Genomic DNA, 25,752 nt, shown 5'->3' with positions numbered 1-25,752 from the left:
TCCTTAATAACTAACATCTTTGTATTTGTTTCTTATCTTTTCCCCTCTTTTTTGGTTGAATTAATTCATTAGTATTGATTAAGGCATATACATTAATCTATTATAGGCAGACCTTAGAGATATCACGGGTTCAATTCTGAAAGACCAGATTAATAAAGCAAATATCACAAAAAAGCAAATCACATGTTTTTTTTGCTTTCCCAATGCATATAGAAGTTATGCTTACGCTACACTACAGTCTGTTGAGTGTGCAATAGCATTATGTCTGAAAAAAGTATATACCTTAATTTAAAAATTTATTTAATTACTTTATTGGTGAAAAATGATAATCATCATTTGAGCCTTCAGCAAGTCTTAATCTTTTTGCAGGAGTAACCTCAAAGATCACAGACACAAAGTCAACATACTCTATTGGAAAAATGGCACCAATAGACTTGCTTGATGCAGAGTTGCCACAAGCCTCCAGTCTGTAAAAAAAACATAGTATCTGTGAAGTATAATAAAGAAAATCACAATAAAATATGGTATGCCTATGCATATATAGAAGATAAACGTGTAAACAAGTTGTATATATGGTTATATGCTGACTGTATAACATATACTAATAAGATAAGTATTTTTGATAGATATATATTGATATTATACTATAGATGTATTTTACATACATATATATGAGGAGGGCGTGGCAAACCACTCCAGTATTCTTGCCTGGAGAATCCCATGGACAGAGGGGCGTAGTGGACTACAGTCCATGGGGTCATAAAGAGTTGGACATGACTGAACAACTATCACTCTCACTTTCATACATATATATATTGGTTCAGTTCAGTCACTCAGTCGTGTCTGACTCTTTGCAACCCCATGGACTACAGTACGCCAGGCTTCCCTGTTCATCACCAACTCCCAGAGCTTGCTCAAATTCATATCTATTGAGTCAGTGATACCATCCAACCATCTCATCCTCTGCCATTCCCTTCTCTTTCTGCCCTCAATCTTTCCCAGCATCAAGGTTTTTTCCAATGAGTCAGCTCTTTGCATCAGGTGTCAAAGTATTGGAGCTTCAGCTTCAGCATCAGTCCTTCCAATGAATATTCAGGACTGATTTCCTGTAGGATGGACTGGTTTGATCTCCTTGCAGTCCAAGGGACTATCAAGAGTCTTCTCCAACACCACAGTTCAAAAGCATCAATTCTTCGGCACTCAGCTTTCTTTATAGTCCAACTCTCACATCCATACGTGACTACTGGAAAAGCTATAGCTTTGACTAGACGGACCTTTGTTGGCAAAGTAATGTCTCTGCTATTTAATATGCTGTCTAGGTTGGTCATACATATATATATATATATATATAGAGAGAGAGAGAGAGATGATATTTACATATGCAAAACAATGACTTCTAGGACCTTAAATAATACAAGGAATCCTGACCATCTTGGATACAAGAATGTCAGTAGAGAGTAGGGCTGTCATTAGGGATACTGTGAGCTAATGAGACAATTCCAAGTGTATGCCTGCAGATTCCCTATGGTAAGCAGATTGGAACATATAGAACAACACACACATCTAGTTGTGTGAGCTCCAGATGAAGAAGCGGAAAATAACCCTTTGGCACTATAATTTACATTTCATTCCTAAACTGTGCAACCAGGCATTCACATTTCAGCTACAGCAAGGGGAGGCCTCCGAGCTAATTATTAATAAATCAGCACTAAAACTATCATGAGGGGGAAAAATAGGTTAATATCTGAGTCCATAACTAAAGGGGACACCTTATTCCCCTAATCCATGAATGGAAAAGAAATGAATGTAATAAAAATTCCTGATAAATCAAAATCTTATTTTAAAAGATGAAACCACAATGACTATCTTAAAGATGTGAGAGTTCACAACCATATCAGTTAGACTGTTAATTTCTTTTGTGAATTTTGAGAACAGAACTAATTAAAGTGTGTACACATTTTCACAAAATGATACTGTTGCCTCAACTGAAATATTTTCAGTGGTGACAAGCAAAGTCATGTCTCTATTGTTGTCACAATAGTTGTCTTTAAAAAAAATAAATCTCTAGAGGAAATGATTAATTAGACTTCAATTATGCTGCAGGAAAAAACTGTACATATTCAACACACTAAAAAGCATTATAGTGTTTCTTTAATGTGTTTAAAAATTCAAAAATGTTTTTAAAAGCCACTTAAAAAGTCAAAGCAAAAGCAAGCTAATGGAATATGGTGTCATCCTTCAAGTTGACATCTGTTGAGTTTACCCAGGTCCTTTTGTGTGACATTACGCGGACATTATTGGAATTTTTCTGAATTATCTTTGAAAATTCTGAAATACCCATTATGATCTGTTGACAGACACAAAGATAATCCCTCTAAATTTTGCCTTGACTTGCAGGAAACTGAAATAATGTTACGCCTATTTAAGAAGAAGGTATATTAGCAAGACAGCTGCTGGTTTTGGTTTGCTTGCATTTTGAAATTAAAAGTACCTGTCCTTCTCCCTCTCTTATCATTTCATTAATGAAGTGTGTGTTCTCAAATATCACTCCCATTTCTCCTTTCATGCCTTTTTCTCTCCCTCCCCCTTCCTTTCTTCTCCCCTACCTTCTCCTTTCCATATTTCCCTTTTTTGGCTTTTTCCCCTGCCTTTATGACCTCTTCTTATCTTTATTTTTAGCTTACTCTTTTGCATTCCCCTCTTAGTCCTGATTCTCACTGTGTCTTTCTCCTCAGTAATCCTTTCCTCATCTAAGTAGGAATTACAAATGTTTCTAACAGCTTTAACTGTATTATGTTAGTCAGTATGGCTTGATTAAAAAGAGAATTTTTTTAATAGCACAGACTAAATCATCTTACATGCTTTTGATAGAAACTTGATACATTTTTGCATCAAATGTGTCTAGAAATAAATTTTGATATTTACTTTTTTCAAGTGACATTTAAAATATTTTTAAATGGCATTTGTTTGAAAAGCTACATAGGAAGCTTACATTTCTCAAAATTTGTTTTCAAAGTTTAACAAAAATCCATATTTCTCCAGTTTAGTAATACTTGTTATATTAAGAGATTTTTAAAAATTATAATGCTTACCAATCTGTAAATCATAGTACTGTTATTTTTTATATATTATTTGCATGAATGCATATACTCTACCTAATTTTTAATAGGTAAGTTATTGCTGCTTTTGTAAAATGTATTATATATTCTACATCTTAAATGTTAGTATCAAAATATTCAAAAATACAACAGGTGAAATATTTTTCTTGGAACATTTTCCCTATTACCCTAAAAAAATCCTTTGTTTTTTAATGTGTGTAAGAATAGCCCAGGTTACCTTTCTTTTAATACAATTTTTGAGTATATTAAATTCATTGCCTGTTATTTTCAATTTTCTCCTTCACTCCATTCCACACAGCCAAAATTATTTAGTTTCCAAATTATATTGCCACTGGCAGTGAAACAGTTTCATTTCAAATGGCCTGGTTAGCTAGAGAGAAGAGGCAGGCTGAACCCAAAGTCAGAACCACTACTAGGAGTAAGGCAAACTGTATTTCCAATCTTGCCTCATTCTGGTGCCAGTGATCCATGGACCACTGAGATGTTCCTGGACCCCTTAAAGAGACACAGGTGAGACCCAAGTGTCAGCCTCCTTCCCCACTTCAAGGGTTCCCTTAGATCAACTCTCCTCTCGATGTATGGCAAAAACCACCACAAAATTTTAATTAGCCTCCAATTAAAATAAATAGATTAACTTCTTTTTTTAAAAGTATTTCCTTTTACAAACTACCGTAATGTGACATTCTAATGCCCCCTACTATCCAGTGAGTCTAACTTATTTTAACATTCATGCTCTACACCCTCCCACCCAGCAGCACAACCCACAGAACACAATCAACCACAGTGGTCAGGTCCCAAAGCCCAAGTTATCCCATCCGGAAATGTGCCTTGAGAGCATGGGATGGGGCGTTTCCCTTTCCCAAAGAGAAAGAGTGAATCTCAAAGAATTAAAAGAAGCAAGAGCCCGCAGTCAGTCCTGGAGGATCTTAGCAAACCGGAATGCTAAATAAAGGCTGCAGATAAGCAAGTCAGGTGACAAAGCAGTCCCTGTTCTGTGTTTGGAGTAGTGGAGAACTTGAGGTCAAATTCTGGTATTTTAATTCATCCATTTATTTACAGACATTTATAATTTCATACCTCCTGAGTGCTAAGTGCTATGTTCAGTTTCTAACTCTGCTTTTTGACTGTGGGACCTGGGGTAAGTGATTTAATAAGCTTTCAGAGATTCACTTTTCTCATTTGTGCAATCAGAAAACAGAACCGTGTTTTATTTGTTACCTGAGATTTTATGGTGAGGTTCTAGGGTGATATTTGTGGAAGCATTTGTAACACTAGAATTTATTAGAAAATCAATTTAAGTTATTCTATTGTGAGGTTCTGGTAAGGATTTTTGCCCTCAAAAGAGTTAATGTCAACATTAGAATAAAACAGTCCAAGCTTGGAGTATGTAGCTTAGCATTTCAAATACACCAGGCAGGCTTTACAAATATCATAGCATCTCATTTATTTCTAACAAAAACAATATGAAGTTGCTACTGTAATTATCACCTTTTTTCTTTTATAGGTGACAGATAGTAAATAAGAAACAGCTTAAAAGTAATGAAACTGGACATAATGGTGAGGGTTGAAGAACATTATGAATTCACTGAATGCTATTATACACTTAAAAATGGTCAACACAGTGTGTTTTATGTTCACAGTAAAAAGAAATCAATAATAAGGTAATGAAGCCAGGAACCCAGATTAGACAGTACAAATATAGCACAAGTTGAGATAATTGAGCGGTAGTGTAGACTAGTAAGATAGTATTACTTCAAAAAGAAATGGAAGTTTGTGGATAACAATTATAGTTTTAGCTACATGAAACAAATATCTGAAATATTTTATTTCTGATTCTAATCAAAGTACTTTGCTTTATCTTAACTTTGTTAAACTCTCAAGATGCCAAGCTAGAATTATTTGTGAAATTCTTTCAACTGTATTTGGTTGTATGTATTTAAACCTTATTCTAAGAAAATATAAGTGATGCTATAGCATTTGCAATCTAATCGTAATTCATTTTATAATGGCAATCTCAAAACACATTTGTTAATTTTGTTAATTATATCACTGTTGTTGACTTTCTCAGCTCACTTTCACTTTTGGTGAAGAGATACTTATGACATTTAGTGTTTAATGTCATTAGCTTTTTTTCTGACTTAGGATGAGAATATTGTTCATCAATTTTGTGTCTAATAGGAGTAAGGGCAGGATGTGAATGTACCTGTTGACCATACATGAGCTGAAAATCATGGTCATAAATAAGTAACTGTGATCTAAAAGGGAAAGCAAGTATTCCAGGGGAAAATGGTCCAGAAGGGTTAAGGGGAGGTTCTTTGGCAGATTTCTTTGCCCAGTGTGCTGTAATATCTCTTTCCAAAGCATATTGGCAAACTACACTGAACAATCTTGATAAGAAGGATTTAATTAAAATGCTGTAAGCATAAAATCTTTGCCTTCGTGCTATAGAAGATTTTGTCAAAAGAATTTTATTACAAACCTAGCAGGATTGTTTCAATGTTTTATTCACTTTCAGCCATCCCACTGATTACGGCTGGAAGTATAACAAAACCAGTCGGTTCTTAATAAGGGCTTTTAAAAATCACAGCATGCTTTTCAGTCCCTCAGTATAGGATGAATGTGACATCGGGGACACAAATATCATTACCTTGATAAATTACAGACAGTGTAATGATTATGGAAATCATCATCGACTGATCATCAGTCACAATTTATTTCAAATCAATGTCTACAATCTGTAGTCTGGATGGAAATTTTCTCCAAACCCCCTCTGGTATACTGCAGTTCTTCTCAGCTAACTTCCTCCTATGAGCCTTACAGCTTTGTCATGCATCGCGGGCTGTTCATGAATGGAGCCCCCTCACTGGTTCCATGGCCACAAGCAATCCAAATTAGTCAGGAGAACATTGGGCCACCACATACTCAGAGACAAACTCGTTCAGAAAAGCAGTTTAATGTAAGAACCAGCAAATGTGCCAAACTACAGAATCCCTCCCCAGACACAGAGCTTCCTATTTTTTTCCTTCTTTCCAATTGGCAATAAATGGTAATGTTTGACTTTACTATGCTGTTAAATTGCAAATAAATTGTTGCAGAATCATGACACAATAGGCATTTGCATCTTTTAAAACAATCTTTATAACAGGAAACATCATTTGCATGCCTTTGTCTGAGTCAGTATTTTTCTGTTATTCTTTTTCCAATACATTTAGCATTTCAAGTAAATTTAAGTTGGTGGGACCCAATGAATCAATTCCTGTTGTCTAATTATATAATATTTCTCTAATTTTTAGGTTAGTCATCATTCATCATGGATTACAAGATGGTTAAATGTCAATGCTAGTTGATGATGAACTTACACAAGGAAAACTTTGTCCCCAAAAGACTGCTTTCTCAGATAGACATAGGCTATAGACTATACTTTTACTAGAATGGAGGTTTGATTTGAATATAGACAGCACTTTACTGATAGCTCGGTCAGTAAAGAATCTGCCTGCAGTGTAGGAAACCCTGGTTCAATTCCTGGGTCGGGAAGATCCGCTGGAGAAGGGATGGGCTGCCCTGTCTGGTATTCTTGGGTTTCCCTGGTGGCTCAGCTGGTGAGGAATCTGTGATACAGGAGACCTGGCTTTGATCCCTGGGTTGGAAAGATCCCCTGGAGAAGGGAAAGGCTACCCACTCCAGTATTCTGGCCTGGAAAATTCCATGGGCTATATAGTCCATGGGGTCGCAAAGAGTCGGACACTACTGACTCTCACTTTCACTTTCATAGACAAGACTGGATATTTTAAATTTATTTTTTAGTTGAAGTATAGTTGCTTTACAATGTGTTAACTTATGCTGTACCGCAAAGTGATTCAGTTATACATATATAAGCATTCTTTTTTTCTTATATTCATTTCCATTAAGGTTTGTCATAGGGTAGTGAATATAGTTCCCTGTGCTATACAGTAGGATCTTGTTACCTGTTCTATATATAATAGTTTGCATCTGCTAACCCCAAAGACCTACTCCACCATTCCCAAATCAACCTGCTTTATGACTTTACTGTTTCCTTTCTTGCTTTCCTCAATATATAACAAACGAGTGCATATTGTTAATCCATTTTTATTGTGAACCACATGTAGCTGTTTCCCTTTCCAGACATTCCCTTCATTTTCCATGCCTTACACGTTGGGCATAAATGCTGAGTTGCATCTAACAAATGTATAAGTGTCCCCATCAATAAGATGTGATTGTCCCTCCAGCTGATTCTTCGGCAATATATTTCCCCATGTAGGATGAGGTCTGAGTGACAGGCTACACCCCCTGGATAGACAGGTCTATTGACTTTCTGTGGTGTCTTCATCTTGGATCTAAGATTCCGTGTATGTAACTGCTGGATCAGCTAGCACTCAGCCCCAGGATGGTGAACACAGAAGCTTGTGGCACCATCAGCCCTGGACAGGGTGGGTGGTGGCACCAACTGGTCACAGAGATGGATGTACTTGGGTCTCCGGGCAAGTTCTGTCCCTTCCTAGCTATGTTACTCTAGGCAAGTTCATTAATCTGACAAATATTTATTGATCACATGCTCTATACCAAACAGTTTTCTGATGACAATAATACAACAGTGGTCAAAACAGACAAGATCCTCAGCTGAATGGTATTTACTTCTAGGGAAAAGAGATAGACATAAGGCAAGTAAACAACTAAGTAAAGAAGATTATTTCAGATCCTAGTAGGGGCTGTTTTGTTTTTTAATAAGGTGATGTAATAGAGATTATGGTGAGGGAGGGGGAACTACTAAATTTAGATGTGGTCACAAGAAAGATCTAACTGAGGACCGGTATTTGAGAATGGTTGTAAGAAGCCTGCCAGGCACAGATCAAAGGTGGAGTGTTTGGGCTGGAGAAACAGTGAATGCAAAGACAGAGGACCAGGAGGAAGACCAGGGCAGCTGGAGGGTGGTGAGTGACGGGAGACTGTGGAGGATGAATTTAAGCAATAGACCTTATAACTCATGAAAAGATAGTGCATTTTATTCAAATGTGATGGGGAAGCCATAGGCAAGGTTGAAGCTGGGGAGGGATCCGATCTGATTTTCATTAGAGAACTATGGCTCAGTCTGCTGGGAGAAGAATTGCTGGCAGAAGAGAAGAGGAAGCAATGAACCCAGTCAGGTAGGTGTAACTAGAGTCCTTTCCTTCAGCCAAGCCATCACACCAAGAGCCACAACTGGATCCAATAATTCTGATTGCATCCCACATTCAGCTGTGTTTGCATATCTAAAGCAGTTATTATTATTATTTACATATATGAGAATTATTTAATTTTGCCACATTTGAAAATATAAGTTAGATTATAGATTTGAATTTTTTACAAAGTCAACCCAAATGCTTTGAAAAATGTATGTGTTTTACTCTCTGCCTTACTCTCACCTTGGGGATAGTTACAGAGAAATTTGGAGTGGGAGGGACATCTTGGTTTTTTGGTAATGGACCCCCTATTTCTAAATGACACTGGTGAGACAAATAATAGGCTATTGCCTTGTGTATTGTAGTAACAATTATTCTATCAATCAGTACCTCTTTATCCAGTATTTCCATCCTGTGCTAACAATAGTGGGAGATGCATAGGAGAGACACAATAGTGTAATATACACCTGCCTGGCCTTCCCAGCTGGCGTTAGTGGTAAAGAACCCACCTGCCAATACAGGAGACACAGGTTTGATCCCTGGGTTGAGAAGATCCCCTGGAGGAGGGCATGGCAACCCACTCCAGTGTTCTTGCAAGGAGAATCCCATGGACAGAGGAGCCTGGTGGGCTGCAGTTCATGGGGTCACAAAGAGTCAGACACGACTGAGGCAAATTAGCATGCATACACTGCTTGCATGGAGCTTGCACTCTCACACAGAACCGAGTTGCATTTGCTGAACACGTAGCCCTACCTGGCCATGTATGCTGTAATCCAAAGAAGTGCTTCAGGATGTGGCTGAGTAGAGCAGAAGAATGGCGGAACACCCCGGCCAGTGAACAGCTTGAGAAAAGAACAAGAAAAGAAGAAAGCAGGGAGTCTTTTCAAAGGCGTTGTGTAGACTGGAGCAGAGAATTCACAGGGACCACTGTGTTGTGAGAGAAGAGTGGGAAATGAATCAAGAGAAGAAAATTGCAACCAGATCGTAGAGAGGGCTTAACGCCTGGGCCAAGGAATGTGGGCTCTGTGCTGTTGGTATTGAGCAGCTATTGAAGGATTTTGAGCAAAGGAGTGACATGATAAAAAGGTATTTGGGAAGATTAATTTGACAGCTGTGAGTGGGGAGGGAGGTCAGTCTAGAAGCAGCTGATATAGGTGATCTGCTATTGAGCCACATTTTGGTTTCCTTGGTTCTGAGTTTTCAAACTAAAATAACTTTACTAATAGGTCATAAAGCCCCCTCATTTTTGCTTAGGTGTCTGCACTCTCTGATGCTGTGCTGGTTTTATCCGGAAATATGCTTTCTGGGTCATTAAAATGAATATTCCGCTTCTTGAAAAATTATTTGCCCTTTTCTCCATTCCCTTCCAGATTAATAGTGACAAGCTAACTTTATTTTTTTTTTTTTTTTTAAATTTTTAAATTTTGCTTTATTTGCTTGAGATATTTTTAAGCACTAATACATTACAGATATATTTGAATCCACTTGTGTGTTCCTCCCTAGACCCATTTACCTCCCTCCTCTCCAGTAATAATTTATCTTTAGAAGTTCCTATCCTCTCCATCCATATTTTAGAACATGGTATGTATGCATGTAAACAATATATTGCTTACAGATTGCACAATATATACAAACAGTATCATGCTGTTTTTGTCCTTCTGCAATTTCTTTTGCTGTACTTTGATATTTAATCTTGTAACTATGAGTCATTAGTTTTAACTTCTGTGTAATATTCTACTGTATAAATATACCTTAGTCTATTCATTTTTCCTTTGGACTATTCATTTTTCCTTTGGACAGTCAGGTTGTTCTTAAGGTTTTCTATTCACAGTGATATTACAATTAATATTGTTGTGTATATCTCCTTTTGAATATGTATGACCTAGCACTGCTGGGTTGAAGCTCTTCAGACTATATTCATTTACACCGTGGCATTAGCAAACTTTTCAGTCTTTGCTGATATGATGATGTGAAGTGGTATTTCCTTTTATCAGCATTTCCCTGTTTACTCATAAGGTTGAGCATCTTTTCGTAAGTTTATAATTAATTCTGATTTCTTCTTCTGTGAAGGACCTATTTATATCCTTTTTCTTCCTTTTCATTAGGTTGTTTGATATTTTGATAGTTATTAATAGAAGTTCTTAAATCTGAATAATTATCTTTATCAGTCATCTCCTTTGGGTCTGTTCCTTGTCTTTTAAACTTATAGAGAGACTTTGAACAGAAGTTCTGATGTCATCAACTTTAGCAGGCTTTTATTTTTATTTTTTTTATTATGCTTGTGTTTTAATGAATTCAAAAATTTTTTTTCTAACCTGAAATCAGAAATAAAAATTGCTTTATTTTAAAATTTTAAAGTGTTCGTTTTCACATTTAGATATTTAATCTATCTGGAACTCAGTTTTATATCAAGTGTGAAATAGGCATCTGATAGTATTTTATTTTTTCATGTAGATAGTCAATTTCACGTTATCTGTTACTCTCCAATCTGTGATACCTCCTCTGTCTTGCATTAAGTCCCCCTGTGTCAGAGCTCTTTGTTCAGTTGGTCCACTATCTATTCATGTTCCAAGATCACATTGCCTTCGTTGCTGTTGTTCAGTTGCTACATAGGGTCTGACTCCTTTGCAACCCCGAGGACTGTAGCCCCCTAGGCTCCTCTGTCCATGGGATTTCCAAGGCATGAATACTGGAGTGGGTTGCCGTTTCCTTCTCCAACAAGCTAACTTTAAAAAGTGACAGGGAAATAGAGAAAAAGTAGGAACTAATGAAAACAAGTGAATGTTTTGCTAAGGAAATGTTTATCACTGTGGTTCTCATCATTATGAGTTAATTACAGGCTCTCAGCAAATATCCCATTGTGAACTCAGAGGTGCAATATGTTTTATTTGAAAAAGTGAAATAGTGTTTTCCTTTCCAGTATTCAGTTGTATTTCCTGCTATTTTAAGACTACTCAGTGGTACCAATGTACTTTGACAACCAATTATCCCAGCATGCCTGTGCTATGTATTTTAACTATAATGCTTCTTAAAAGCTTGAATTGCAAAAACAAAATCCTATCTTAATTGATCAGATGTGCATCGAGAGTTGTCTGAACACTATCTGTGTGATATCTGAATAATCCAGCTGATTTACAGTAGCAGACAGAAACACCTGTTGGAATAACACATGCTTTCTTCAAGGTTCATATTTTACAATTTTTCCTCCAGATTTTCTTTTCTCCAACATCTTCACTCTTGAGGAAGGATGCCATGTCATACCTGAATTCTGGCCATGCTAAGAATAAAATGTACCATAGTCCATCTCTAGGAGTTCATATCCTGATTTATCGAGGATAGTAGCAATCTGACTATCACAGTTACAAGTATTGCCAATCTCCAGCTTTGCTCACATCATCTTATTCTGGCAAACCTGGTTTGAAGCATGGTGTGGTTTCCATTCTACAAGCAAAAGGCAGCTTTGCAGAGTAAGAATTCTCCGTGTTAATGTTGCCCTAGCCTGTTAACTACACTTCACTGTTGAAAAGCTGATGTCTGTGATTGATTCAGGCACAGGGCCATTGTTTAATTTACTTTGGTTTGATTTTTTTCCTTCACCCTCCCAACTAGCTGCTCTAGAGGAGGAAAGTCAGACAGTAGTTACTGCTTGGGCAAAAAAAGATAAGCTGAACACTTTGGAATGCATTTTTCTAATGCTCCTTCTCCAAGTGTTACATGACTGTATCAAATTTCTTTTAGACTTTGATAATGAGAAACAGACAATTCAGTAGAAAATATAACTGAGAGATTTGCAGTAATAGAGGATTTTAGAAATGCACATGGTTCTAAATGGCACTGAGATTATGTGCTTTAGAGTTCTGAATCTTTTATTTTTTCCATGTTTGAGTAGGCACTATGGTTGATTATCAGGTTGAAGAAGGGCAGAGGGCTTGTCTGCTCATTATAAATGTGCATGTGTAAAGTTTTCACACATAATATAATATTTCAAAGTTATTTTTATGGAGACTCAGGGGTCTCAGAACTTAAACAAAACTGCTGATCATTGGCTCCAAGAAATACTTAGAAGGAATTATAGTTTTTGTTTTCTTTTTTTTTTTTTTTTTTTTTTTTTTTACATCCTATGGAGTCATTTGCAGACTTTTGGACTACAGATCACATTATATTTATTTATTCAGCTGGCTTTGGAGATTTAAGCAATATTTGGAGACACACAAGTCTTTGCCTTGCTTAATAAAAAGAATACTCAATGGTATAGGTACAACATTTTTATATACAAAATGTCCTTGCAAACAGAGGTTAATATTGACAAAAATGTAATTTTGGAATTAAAAATAAAACAGTCCCAGAAAAAATTCATCCGGCATCATCTTTCTTAAGGAAATTTTAGCAAGCCTTAGGTCTCCTGTACTATAATGCTTGAAAATACATTATTAGGTTTTCCAAGAATACTGTAAGCAATGCTTGCATTATTCTACTCTGATCAACTACAACAAACAAGGTCTGGGTCACCTTCTAAGAATAATCACTTACCAGAAGTAGTGTTATTTTGTTGGTATTATTAGTAAAGATTTATATCACAGAGTCAACTCATTCTTGTCTATGAGAGAAGGTGGAATAAATATTTCATACCTGCAGCTTTTGAGGAACATTCTGCCTTTCAATCCTGAGGCAGGCTCTCAACATAGATGCCAATCAGAAGTCTTTAACAGATGTAAAATGCATCTTGCCTTCTTGTCTTTGAAAAATATAAGGATCTCAAGATGCACCTGAAATATTCATTATGTGGACAATATTCCAAGCAGAGCTGGAACTTGCTGAGTGTTTCAGTCACTGTTTATTTATTCAGGTTTTTCTGTCTTTTTCCCGCATATTGCTAATACTTCCTAAGTCTATGACTTGTCAAAATGTCTTTCCTTTATAGTATACTTACATGACTAAATTTATTGATAGCATTTAACATCACAAACAGTTTCGTTTGGTTAGCTTAACAACAGTTTAATTGAAGAATATATTTGTGCCATGAATCATTTCCTTTTACTTCTATTTCTTTTCCTTTTTGCCTGCCTCCTCCATAAGTTTAATAAAGCAGAGGCTTTATTGAGAAATCAACCTTTATATGAGTTTCTTTGTTAACATCTGATTAGTAGAGATGAATTTCATTGTCAGTAAGATGACAAATTTGTACAGTTTTCTCAGTGGAATTTCTATATATGTTGCTACAATAAAAGAGCTTAGAATCATAGAAGACCACAAACATACCATTTTGCCCTATACTGGCTTCCCTTGTAGCTCAGTCAGTAAAAAATCTGCCTGCAGTGCAGGAGACCCGGGTTTGATCCCTGGATTGGGAAGGTCCCCTGGAGAAGGAAATGGCAACCCACTCTAGTATCCTTGCCTGGAAAATCTCATGGACAGAGGAGCCTGGTGAGCTGCAGTCCATGGGGCCGCAGAGAGTCGAGCACAACTGAGCAACTAACACTTAACTATATTTCTTATGAAGTCCTGATTGGAAGGACTGATGTTAAAGCTGAAACTCCAATACTTGGTCACCTCATGCAAAGAGTTGACTCACTGAAAAAGACCCTAATGCTGGGAAGAATTGAGGGCAGGAGGAGAAGGGGACGAGAGAGGATAAGGTGGCTGGATGGCATCACCGACTCGATGGACATGGGTTTGGGTAGACTCTGGGACTCGGTGATGGACAGGGAGGCCTGGCGTGCTGCAGTACATGGGGTTGCAAAGAGTCAGACATGACTGGGCGACTGAGCTGAAATGAACTGAACTGAAAACGTTTAAATTTACAGTGTATCATTTCCATTTATCAGATGATGTGCTAAGACATATTTTCAATTTCCCTTTTCCATCACCTTTTACCAATATCACTGTTTTCTTTTTATTTCAATCCAAGTTTTTTTTTAAACTTTATAAATGCCTTCCTTCAAGAAAAAATACTATACATACAAGTGTATATTGGATTGGCCAAAATATTCATTCAGGCTTTTCCATAACATCCTACAGAAGATGTTATGTGCCATATATATGCCAAGCCTCCTGTCACAGTAAAAATGATGGCAAAATGAGTTTTTCAGGACTTATTATGTTCCAGGCACAGTAGTAGATAGCTTCCTTTTTACATGTTTTCTCAGTTTAAATGGAATAAAAAATGTGTTTTTTATTAATTGTTGCTTCATTATATTATATGTAAAACTGTACTGTGTTTCCTTTCTTTTTGTTACTTGATGATTTTGATGACTGAACAGTCATATCCAGTTTAGATCAATAGATCTCTGTGTCCAGAGGAATAAAATATATGAAAACATCAAATAGATTTAATTTGTCTGTAAAATAGTATATCCCATTAGAAGTAAAGATGATCTCAGGTCCCACTGCAGTTATCGTTGGGACTAAGTAGAGGTACATTCAATACACATTTAAGCTCAGACATTAGGAAGAATTTCATGTGAACAATGTGTTTCAGAAATATGAAAAATGTTGGCAAGTTTCTGAAATCTTTATAGAAAATTGTAAAAGTGTATTTATGGGCTGATTTGTATATATTCTCACCTATATGACTTTTTAAAATATACTACTGTGAGCCTAGTTTCATAATTTAGGAACCTGAAAAGAATGGAGGTCAGAAAAAAAATTAACAGTTCAGCTAAATATGTTAATTTAAGCAATACAAAGATGAATTAGAGTGCTTCTATGACAGTGTTCCTTTATTTGATTCTTTTTAGCTGAGCATTCATACTTCTTCAAAGAACTCTAAGCAATGCATTTTTAACAAAATCAGAATGACTTTGTTACTTTCATGAAGATTTATTAATACTGACTACTAGATAAAAATGTCAAAGACTGTAAATATCATGCATAAAAAGCATAAAGAAGTGCTACATTGGTTTGAGGACAAATAGGAAATGTAATTTACAGTCTGAGTAGAAAATGAATTTCTAGTAATGTTAGGCAAAAAGCAAATTAAGGGCAAAAAAAGTGAATGGTTCTCGTGATACCTGGATAAAAAGGCAAAATTGAAGCAAATTTGGATTCTCTGTGATATACAAACAAGGCTGACCCTGAGCAAGACTGTGAAGTGACTGCCTGTTCTTGACTTTGTGCCCTAGGTACCTAGCCCCCCAGAGCCTTTCTCCTGGATCCAGGCATCTCTGAGTACCTGGCCACAGACAAGAATTGTTATTTTAGGTTCCTACTCATGAAACCTTTTCTTTCCTGACTTCCATTCTTTAATGGCAAAGGTTCTCAAACCACTTTATAGTGCTTCTCTTAAGGATTTATATATCCCAATCTAATTTTTACTTTCCAGTTGAAAAAGACCCCATGGTATTTAATAAAAAGTGCTTGAGGAAGAACAAAATACTAATTAAAGTATTACTAACACAGCAATTATACACCAAGTCGAGTAGTGAACAATTATAAAATCTAATAGTAATGTTACAGATACATTCATTCATATACATTTGTCTGCAAGCATGATCAATTCAAAGCAGCAATAATAACCATGTGCCCTTCCCCAGATTTCAGGAATTCTAACAATTTCCATGTGAATCTGAATAGCAGGAGCATTGCAAAGCTCCCAAGTGTTGAGTAGCTGTCAGATGTCTTTGTAGAATACGGATTTAGAGTTTTCAGTTAATTCTGGTAACATGCTAATATTAGTTTATGAATAGCACCTTCTAGCAACTCAGCAAAACTAGTGAGTATCCATTAACCTCTAGAAATTGCATATTATTCAACTGTAAGAGTCAAGGATGAGTTTTCTGTCCATCAGGCTGAACTTTGAAGTTCCACAGAAGTCCATAGGGCATGCTTTGAGCTGTAGGGACCCAGCACAGCTCACTGATAATGAGCTGATAGGGTCTGAGGCTGTTCCCAGATCGAAATTACATTTTCACCCTTGTTCTTTTGGGTGCTAATGACTATAAAGTTGAAAACCCCAGGCTAGCAAGAAAAAAAGAAAAAGAGAGTTATATCTCAGTAAGTTGCAGAGATCTATCTGACCTTGCAAAAAAGCACCTTTTAATCAGGCCCTTGTGTGTGTGCACGTGTGCGTGCTAAGTCACTTCAGTCTTGTGCGATTCTTTGCGAACTTTTTTGACTGTAAAGCCCACCAGGCTCCTCTGTCCATGGGATTCTCCAGGCAAGAATACTGGAGTGGGTTGCCATGCCCTCCTCCAGGGGATCTTCCCAACCCAGGGATCGAACCCAGGTCTCCCGCAGGGCAGGCGGATTCGTTACTGGCTGAGCCACCACTGAAGCCCAATATTCCAATTACTTTGCACAGATGGTTCGACATGTTCAGACAAGTAGATGTCATCAGAGCCCTAACTGAGCCATAGAATTGACTCGCTACAGAGCAAGTGACAGAAATAAATGGAAGATGCTGCCCACTAATGTGACACTGATAATTCCAAGTCATGGGGAAAAGGAGGAATTCTGGGGAATCCTCAATGCTCAGAAATCCCTTAAGTGGAGCTTTCTGTGATTAAATGGCTCTCACCCACCTCAGTCAGTATTTTCCAAAGGACATCCACCATTTTTCCAAGACTTTGAATGGTGGTGCTATAAGTGGTGCTTATAGATAAGAATGATTACATCAACTTCACCTGAGCAATGAGATGGACTCTTCTGGCTGTTGACTAGTGATGAGCTGTTTAGTATCTGCTTGGACCATGGGACTTAAATCTTACTAGCTATTGTGGGGAGTTAACCGTTATTCTGTTGATAAATGCTTCAAGGAAAAGCTTTGCCCTGAACCATTTAGATGGTCTTTCCAGGGAAGCCAAGGACAGGTGGGAATGTGGTTACTGGTTCTTTTCTCTTTCCTTCTTTCCTATTTTCTTTTGTGGCTCTCTTTGATGATGCTGGTCATCCTGAAGGAGACAAGCAGGCAGGAAGACATAAAATAAATTTTTCACAATGGGTTTTGGACACTAGGTTTTCTGATAAAAAATTCTAGTCTGGTTGACCTTCTGTGCTCTTTGTGTTTGATCATGGACACCCTGACAGTAGGGTCATCCACATGCCTACACAGAGGATGGTAAAAATGAGGGGGTGAAGCCTTGCTGAAGCACTTTCCTCATTGATAAAATTGGCAATGACCTTAATCAGTGACTCTCTAAGCTTTTTAGCACTGACAGAAATAACTCCTTTTTTTCCACTCTATTTCCATCAAATGCTTTTTTCCTCTGATCTTCAGATATGATATGTGTCCCTGGGTTTGTTGAGCTTTAGAAATCTAGTCACTTCACTCTTCTTTCATTTGTATTATGATTCTTATCAGAATCCTCCCAAATACATCTTTAAGGAGACTTGATTGGAGAAACCTCAAAATTGTAGAGATATATTTATCTATAAACATAGAAATTCCTCAATGTAAGGCCATTTTAGATGATCAGTTACCACTGTTCATAAACCTGAAAAGAATATAAATTGCTGTTATACACTGTATCCATTTTCTGTAAATCTTAGTTATTTTCTAAATATTTCCAAGAAGTATCACATTACCACAAGCTGAAAATAGTTTTTGCAAGAGTGAAGTTAATAGTAAATGATTATTTTAATTCACTTAGTATTTGGAAAACATAATGTTGATTGCATGGCTAAACTCAGTAGCTGCCTCAAGTAATCACTTTCTATAAATTAACATGCTATTTCTCTCTTCTATAATTTTCAAGAAATCAAGCTATGAACTATAGCTAGATCACCCAAGTCACAGTCATTCTAGAAGTTTCTAACATGCTTGTGTTTAACTATAATGTGATCAGCTGTGTGCCAGTCTAATTCATAGTTAGGATGGACTGAACAAACAAACCTCTTTACTTTTGGGGTGTTTATCTTCTCTAGATGCTGCCTTGGGTTGTTTTGTTGGCATAGAATTACACTTTTAATAAAAGTCCTACAATTTTGAAAGATTGAGAAGTCACTGACAATGCATATTTACAACTGATAACTTTAGGAAGGATTACTGTTCTAATAATTTACTCTAATGTTTGACACCCAGGAAGGTTGAGTCCTGAATCATTGCTTAATATTAAAGATCTCTTCGATAGAGGGATGCTTTTTAGGAAAGAGAAATATAGTTCACAAGGGACATTAAGTGCTATGAACTTTTAAGCAAATATTTAGTGTATTCTCTAAAAGCATATAATTATAAGCAATGAAGGACAGTTGTTATCATTATATCAGGGCTAAACAATTACAATCAAAAGCTGTTGTGTTTACTTTGATATTGGCAGGCCTCTGAACTGATAATTCTTTATTATGGTGTTTGGTTAATTAAAATAACAAATTGAAAACTTTAATGGCAATCATAATTAATATTAAAATATACATGTTCATATCCCCCAGAGGTTATAGCAACTACAAACAGTAAAATCTTCTTCAAACACGATTAGCCAATGACATCTTTGGCCATGTGATAGTGCTGGCCACTAATTATAAAGACCCAGTGATACTCATTGGGAATAATGAAAGAATCTTGATGAGAAAGAAAACTGACAGAGGTAACAGAAAGTACTCAAGGTTGCAAAACGTTTTGTGCAGAGCTGCAGACAAGAATTCTTGTCTCTGAAGAGGCAGCATGGTGGTCTGGTACAGAAAGCACGTTTCTCAAGAGTTGACCAAACGGGGCTCCCATTCCCCTCATCCATGATGACTTGCAGAATATCCAGCTGCTGGTCTGTGCACAGGCACAGATACAGATGCTGGCTGTAAAACTCCATGCTGATGGTCATGTGTGATGGACAGATATCAGGTCAGTCCCACCATCCCACAAATTTTTCTGTCATCATCTTTGCATCTAAGTCAACAAACTAATAACACTTTTCTACTAACCCTACTTGAATTTCAATGGATTCCACTCTTGATCACAGCCTCCTCCATATACCTTTTATCTCTTGTCTTTCTCTAGACACTTCTGAGCCTCCTTCCTCCTCTCTGACCTACCCCCTCACTTGCTTTTCCCTTTCCCGTGACTGTGAGGCTGACCCCTGTCCCTCCCTCTTTATATTCCACACTTGCTCCCTTGACCATCGCATCTGACTCCGTTGCTTTAAAATGATCATGTCTCACAGCCTCTAGCTTCTTTTGCCTTTGATCCTTGGACCAGATGGGTTCTTCTGCTACAGATCCCCAAAGTAAAGTCTGCTCCTTATCATGGATTAATATGACCTTTTGTATTGGTTTGTCCTGATAAACTGGGAACTTCACGAGGACTGAGCTCCTGTTTTCTGTATTCTGTGCTGAGTTCCTGGGTCTAGCATAGAGCTGGGAAAATTTGCAAGTGACTCAACTTCTAGCCCACAGGTTGCACCAGAATTCCAAATCCTCTGAAACTGTTCTATAATGAAACTGAAATGTATCCATTGCCCCCCTCCCCTTTTCCACTGTATTCAATGTTTGTACTTTGGTTACTTGTGGCATTTACTTGGATCACCCTCTGCATCCCACCCACCATTTGTAAGAAATCATACTCTTTATTCTCACCTGAAGTCCAACCTTGCCCATAAAGCTTCACCCAGTCTTCTTGTTCAAAGTAACCCACCTCCCGATTCCCATAATATTTGATCTACAGCTTTTCCATGGCACTCAGCAATTTGGGATGTTTACTATGCTTTTTTACTTACCTAATTTCCTTAGGGAAAATGTGGTGCATTATACATTACCTATCTCCTGTACCACCTGGTAGATGCAAGGATACTTAGCAATCATTTGTTATACGAAGGATTAAGTGAATGTTATCATTTTATAATTATGTAGATAAATGCATCATAGTACAGAGAATATAGACAGGTATAGTAAAATAAATACAATAAAACAAATTTCACTGTAAAACAATTTTTCTATTTTGTACTGCTTCTCCAGGCTTGGACCACAACCAATAGCTTCATTTGACAACACTAAAGCACAAACTGCCACAGAATTGAGGGAGAAGACAACTTTTTGGTAAGTTGCATGTACATTTTAAATTCTGATTGTAATCAGAAAGTCTCCATTTTGTTTCAAGCCCTATTTCATAATTTTTTTGATGTCCTACTATGTTTTCTTAGAGATTAAAGGGAGTAGATGGAAAGAAGTTTTCAAGAAAATGATTATTTCTTATAGACATTATCATGAAACCTTTCAATTTTTGACACAATGCTGAGGTAGTTGTATATGTTTCTGAAATGAATTTATATCTTGTGTATGTTTTATTGAATATAACATTCAGGAAAATGTGTAAGTTTTAATTGCACAGAGCTCAATCCGTTTTCACTGAGTGAGCACACTTCTGTAACTAGGACCCAGTTAAGAAACAAAGTATTACCAGTCCCCCTACTCATCCCCCCAACCGCTGTGACCCATCTAGTCCCACTCCCTCCCCATCACCCTTTTCTACTCCATCAGTATCAGTTACAGCAATGACCTTCAAAACTACAAATTAGTTTCCCCTACTTTCAAGTTTTATGTGAATGAAAGAACTATCTTTTTAAATGGCTTTAAACTAAAGACCAATTTGGAAAAGTGAACAGGAAAACCAAGTGATGTTCTATTTATGTAACAGCTGTTTTGCCCAATAATTTGACAGCTAATTGGAGTCATATTGCTTGTATTCTTAAACCCAGAAAGTATCACCTGTTTTAATTGGAGGTCACTGCTGATTAAGCACTAGACTTGGATTTTTTTCCCCTCATTTTTGTGCTTAATAAATTATAGCCTGCCCAAGATCAGGAAAGGTATTCATCATGTCAAATGTTTATAGCAACTGTCTTTTATAATTAGAGCAAAAGATTTTCTTTTAGCATTGACTGATTAAATTGGTAATTAACATAAGATGAAAATTTTGCATGGTTTCTCAAAAAAAAAAACAAGAAAATAGATACGGGTACACATAGATCAGGTAAGGCTTAATAACACATTTGTTAGAGGCTTTATTGTATTTAGCTTAGTAAATGAGTAAAGAGATCACAATCTTTATTTCAAGATGAAACTGTCTTTCCAGTTATCTATTCCAGAGAAAGCCTTACTAAGAGCTTCTTAATTTCTGTTAATTTTTAGGCATCTTCCCAAGAAATAGCAATTAAGCCCTTACACTTCAAATGCTAACTTAATGATTCAGATAGTATCTTATTGATCGAGATCCTGGAAAGAAAGATATTAGAGTTTCTATTTATTCTCAATTTCCAAAATAATTGTTGCTGCCCAAATCCTTTTATACTATTATTAAATGTTATGACTTCTTACCCTACTTTATTAATTTTCATTTTGAGACAATTGGTGCCTTTCTTAAAAATAATTTCTTTTATCCAGATCATCTCTTTACATCTAGTGTAGTTAATGATCTGCAAATCACAGGGTAATATTTTATCTGATCTTGTCCATTATTATTCATCTATTACCCAGAGAAACTTCTTGACTTAGCTCCTAAATTTTAGGATACAATCCACTTTAGAGACCCACAGCCCTCTCTCTATATTGCATCACTCCAATACATTCCTGAACTTGTAGTCAATCATCTTTAATTATGTGAATTTTATATACAAGGGAAACAAAGTAATATTTCCTAATCAAGTTATATTTAAAACTACTCAGTGGGATTCTATTTATCATAAAGAATATGATGTTTTAAAGCATTTACTGAATTGGAAGATTAAAATTCATATTAAAACATATAATTCAACAATATTCCACTTCTTTCAAATGTTGGGAATTACAAAATAGCTACTTGCAATATATTTCATTCCATTATTAATATGTGTCAGTGTGAAAAACAAGGAGTTTTTTCCATAACAAATTGTGTCAACCACTAATGACCCATGCCCCTTACCCAACAGCCAGCCACTGTTCTAATTTCTACGACAGTGATTTGTTTTACTTATCCTTGCACTTCATTTAAATAGCACTCCTTAAATGCAGTGTGTCCCATTTTTGCTTCTGGCTTTGTTCATTCAATATAATGTTTTTGAGTCTCATCCTATTCTTGACTACAACAGAAATTAACCTTGTAACAAATCGACATTGCTTCAGAGTCTGTGCTCCACTTTAACTCAAACCAGAAATGTGTGAATGTTCCATTTGTCCCAAATCTTCACCAGCATTTGATGTTACTACTCTCCTGGGTTTTAGCTTTTGTTATGGACCTCTCTGTGACTTTAACTGGCATTACCCTTATGATTAATGATTCAAGCATATTTTCTTGTGCCATTCACATATCTCCTTTTTCAGAAGGTGTCAATTTAAGTTGTTTGCCCTTTAAGTGTGTTTGCCTGATTTGTGGGAGCTTTCAAAATATATTTTGGATATAAGATCTTTGTCAGATTTTATGGCTTATGAATATTTTAGTTTAGTCTGTAGCTTGTTTATTTTAACTATGTCTTTTGTTAAACCAGTGCTTTTATTTTGGTGAACTCTCATTGGTTGATTTTTCTTTTATGGTTAGCGTTTTCAGTGTCCTCTCTAAGAAATATTTGCTAACAAGTATGAAAACTTCTATAGTTTTGATTTTTGCATTTGGCTCTATTATGATCTGGAGTGAATTTTTGTACGTGGCTTGATGTCAGGATTGAGATGCATTTTCTTTACATTTTATGCAATTATTCTACCACAATTTATTGAAAAATGATTTCTTTCCAAGTTGGGTTGCTTTGGCATATTAGTGAAAATAATTGCTCTTGTAGAGCTATTCCTGAATTGCTTTTTTCTATTTTACGGATCTATTTGATTATCCCTGTATCAGTACCAATCTAGCCCGGCTATGGTAGTCTTGAGATCCAGATAATGTAAATCCTGGATCTGTGTTCTTTTTCATTATCGTTTTAGCTAGTTCAGATCCTTTACATTTCCATACATATTTTAGAATTCAATAGTCAATTTCTACCAGAAAAAAAAAAAAATCCTGTTGGAATTTTGACTGATATGGCACTGAGCCTGTAGTTGAATTTGAAGGAAAATGACTGTTTTAACAATTTTGAGTCTTCCAGTCCATGAACATAGGAGCTTTCTCCTTTCATTTAGATTTTTTTCCCCACGCTTTGTCCTTTTCAGTGTAGAGCTTTTGTACATCAATTAAGCTTATTCTGAAATATTTTACCTTTTTATGCCTTTATAAAATGAATGAAAATTTATCCATTTCCCATTTCATAGTTTGCTGCCAGTAGTAGAAATACAGTGGATTTTTAAAACATTGACCTTGTATCCTGCAATCATTCAGATATACTTACTACTTCTAGGACTTTTTTTGTTTCCATAGGTTCCCTTGAATTTTTTATGCAAATAGTAATTTTGCCTGTGAGTATAGAATTTCACTTCATCTTCTCCCCTTTTCATGCCTTTTCTGTATTTCTCTTTCCTGTTGTACAAACTTGGACTACCTGATCACTGTGGAATTTCTACAAAATATCTGGGGTGGGAACAGATATTTCGCTTTGTTCCTAATCTCAGAAGAAAGTGTTCACTGTTTTATCATTAAATTGATGTTAAACTCTAGGTGTTTTGTAGATGTCTTTTCAAACTAAGGAAGTTCTGTCTATTCCTGGTTTAAGTGAGTTTTTGTTATTTTCTTTAATAATGAATAGGTGTTGAATTTTGTCAAAAGCTTTTCTTCCTGCCCATATTGAAATGATTATATGGTCTTTCTTCCTTTTCTGATAATTTGATGGATTAAGTTGATCTTTTAAGTGCTAAACCTATCTTTCATTCCTGGGATAAATCCCCATTTGGTTGTAATGTATGACCATTTTATGTAATCCTGGATTTGACTTGGTAATATTTGCTTAATGAAACTTACTTAAGTCTATATTCTGGAGTAACACTGGTCTCTGACTTTCTTTTCTTAAAAATTTTCTGTCAGGTTTTTATTATCAGGATGTTGCTGGTATCTTTAAATGAGCTGGAAAGTGTTTAAGTATTTCTTCCTCCTTTCTTTTCTTAAATAACTATGTAGATTTATGTATCTATAAACTTTTGATGGAATCCACCAGAGACTCCATCTTGGCTTGGACTTTTCTTGGTTGGGAATTTTTAATTACAAATTCAATTTTTTAAGAGAGCTATTCACAATTTTTTTTCATTTTTTCTTATGTCAATTCTGGTAAATTGAATGCTTCAACATATTTACTTCATCTGAGTTGGCAAGCGTTTTCACACAGATGTTCATAATGTTCCTTTATTATCCTTTAAATTTCCCTATGAGCTATCGTCATATCGCCTGTCAATCCTTATATTGGCAATTTGTGTTTTTAATTTTTTTTCTTGATCATTTTTGCTGAGGTTCACTACATTTATTAGTCTTTTCATAGTACTAACTTTTGAATTGTCTTTTTTTTTCCTGTATTTTTTATCTGTTTCTAATTTGAATTTTGCTCTTATTTTTCACTATTTCTTTTTTCTTTCTTCAGTTTTAATTTGATCTTCTTTTTTAAGATACTTAAGGCAGTAACATAGATTATTAACTTTAAAATGTTCTTCCTTCCCAAGTATTTTTAATACTACAAATTTCCCTTGAATCACTGCTTTAGCTGTATTTCTCAAATTTTCATTCACATTTTCATTGTAATTAACTTGAAAATATTTTCTAGGTTACTTGAAAATAAATTATAATTTGTTCTTTTACATTGAATTATTTAGAGGTGTAGGCATATACTGTTTTATTTCCAAATACTTGAGAATTGTTTCTAGAACTCTTATTCTTATTGATTTCTAATTTAATTCCACTGTCATTAGAGACATATTTTGTGAGATTTCTGTTTTTTGAAATTTATTGAGACATTTTATTTTTTAGTCCAGCATCAGCAAATTTATCTTGGTGAATGTTCCAAATGCTTTGAAAAGAAATGTATACTGTGAAATTATTAGATGTGGTATTATACAAATATTAATTTATTCAGTTTATTTAACCATGTCATTGAAACTTTATCCTAACAATTTTTTATCTACATATTTTACAAAACACTGAAAGAGAGGTATTAAAAGTCTCAAGCTATATGTGGATGTATCATGGTCATTTGTTCTGTCAATATTTGCTTTACACATTTTTCAATTTCTGTAATTAGGTAGGTACATACACATATACCTGTGTTAGAGTTAATATAAATTCCTAATGAAATAACCACTTTATCATTGTGAAATATTCCTCTTTTAATCTAGCAAGAATCCTTGTCTTCATATCTGCTTTGTCTGATGTTAACAGCAGCACATGACCTAACTTTCACCTATTGTTTTCACGGTATATCATTTGCTAGTCTTTTGCTTTCAGTATGCCTATATTTCATGATGAAGTTGAATTTCTTGAGACAGTGTATATCTGATTCTTCAATTTTTTCTGGTCTTCCTTACAATCAGAATTTTTAGCTCATTGCATTTAATAGAATTAATATTGCAGTTGAAGTCTGTAAATTTGCTATTTATTGGATTTGATTTGATTCCTCTATTTTCCCTTTCTGGCTTTGTTTTGGGGTTCATCA

General features: G+C 35.7%; 1 protein-coding gene across 4 annotated transcripts in view; it reads left to right on the top strand.

Moving 5' to 3' along the window:
- The window catches only part of TENM3 (teneurin transmembrane protein 3), a 991,614-nt gene that overhangs the window by 120,095 nt on the left and 845,767 nt on the right, over positions 1-25,752 (top strand). For all 4 annotated transcript variants that reach the window (XM_070460107.1, XM_070460106.1, XM_070460105.1 and 1 more), the window contains exon 3: positions 20,177-20,257. The gene's annotated coding sequence lies outside the window, so the exon portion shown is untranslated. The remainder of the gene's footprint in view (positions 1-20,176; positions 20,258-25,752) is intronic.

The sequence above is a fragment of the Odocoileus virginianus genome, chromosome 32 (genome assembly GCF_023699985.2).
Source record: "Odocoileus virginianus isolate 20LAN1187 ecotype Illinois chromosome 32, Ovbor_1.2, whole genome shotgun sequence".
In the NCBI taxonomy this organism is placed as follows: domain Eukaryota; kingdom Metazoa; phylum Chordata; class Mammalia; order Artiodactyla; family Cervidae; genus Odocoileus; species Odocoileus virginianus.
The sequence above is the reverse complement of the archived record's forward strand: the minus strand, read 5'-3'. Positions and strand labels throughout refer to the sequence as shown.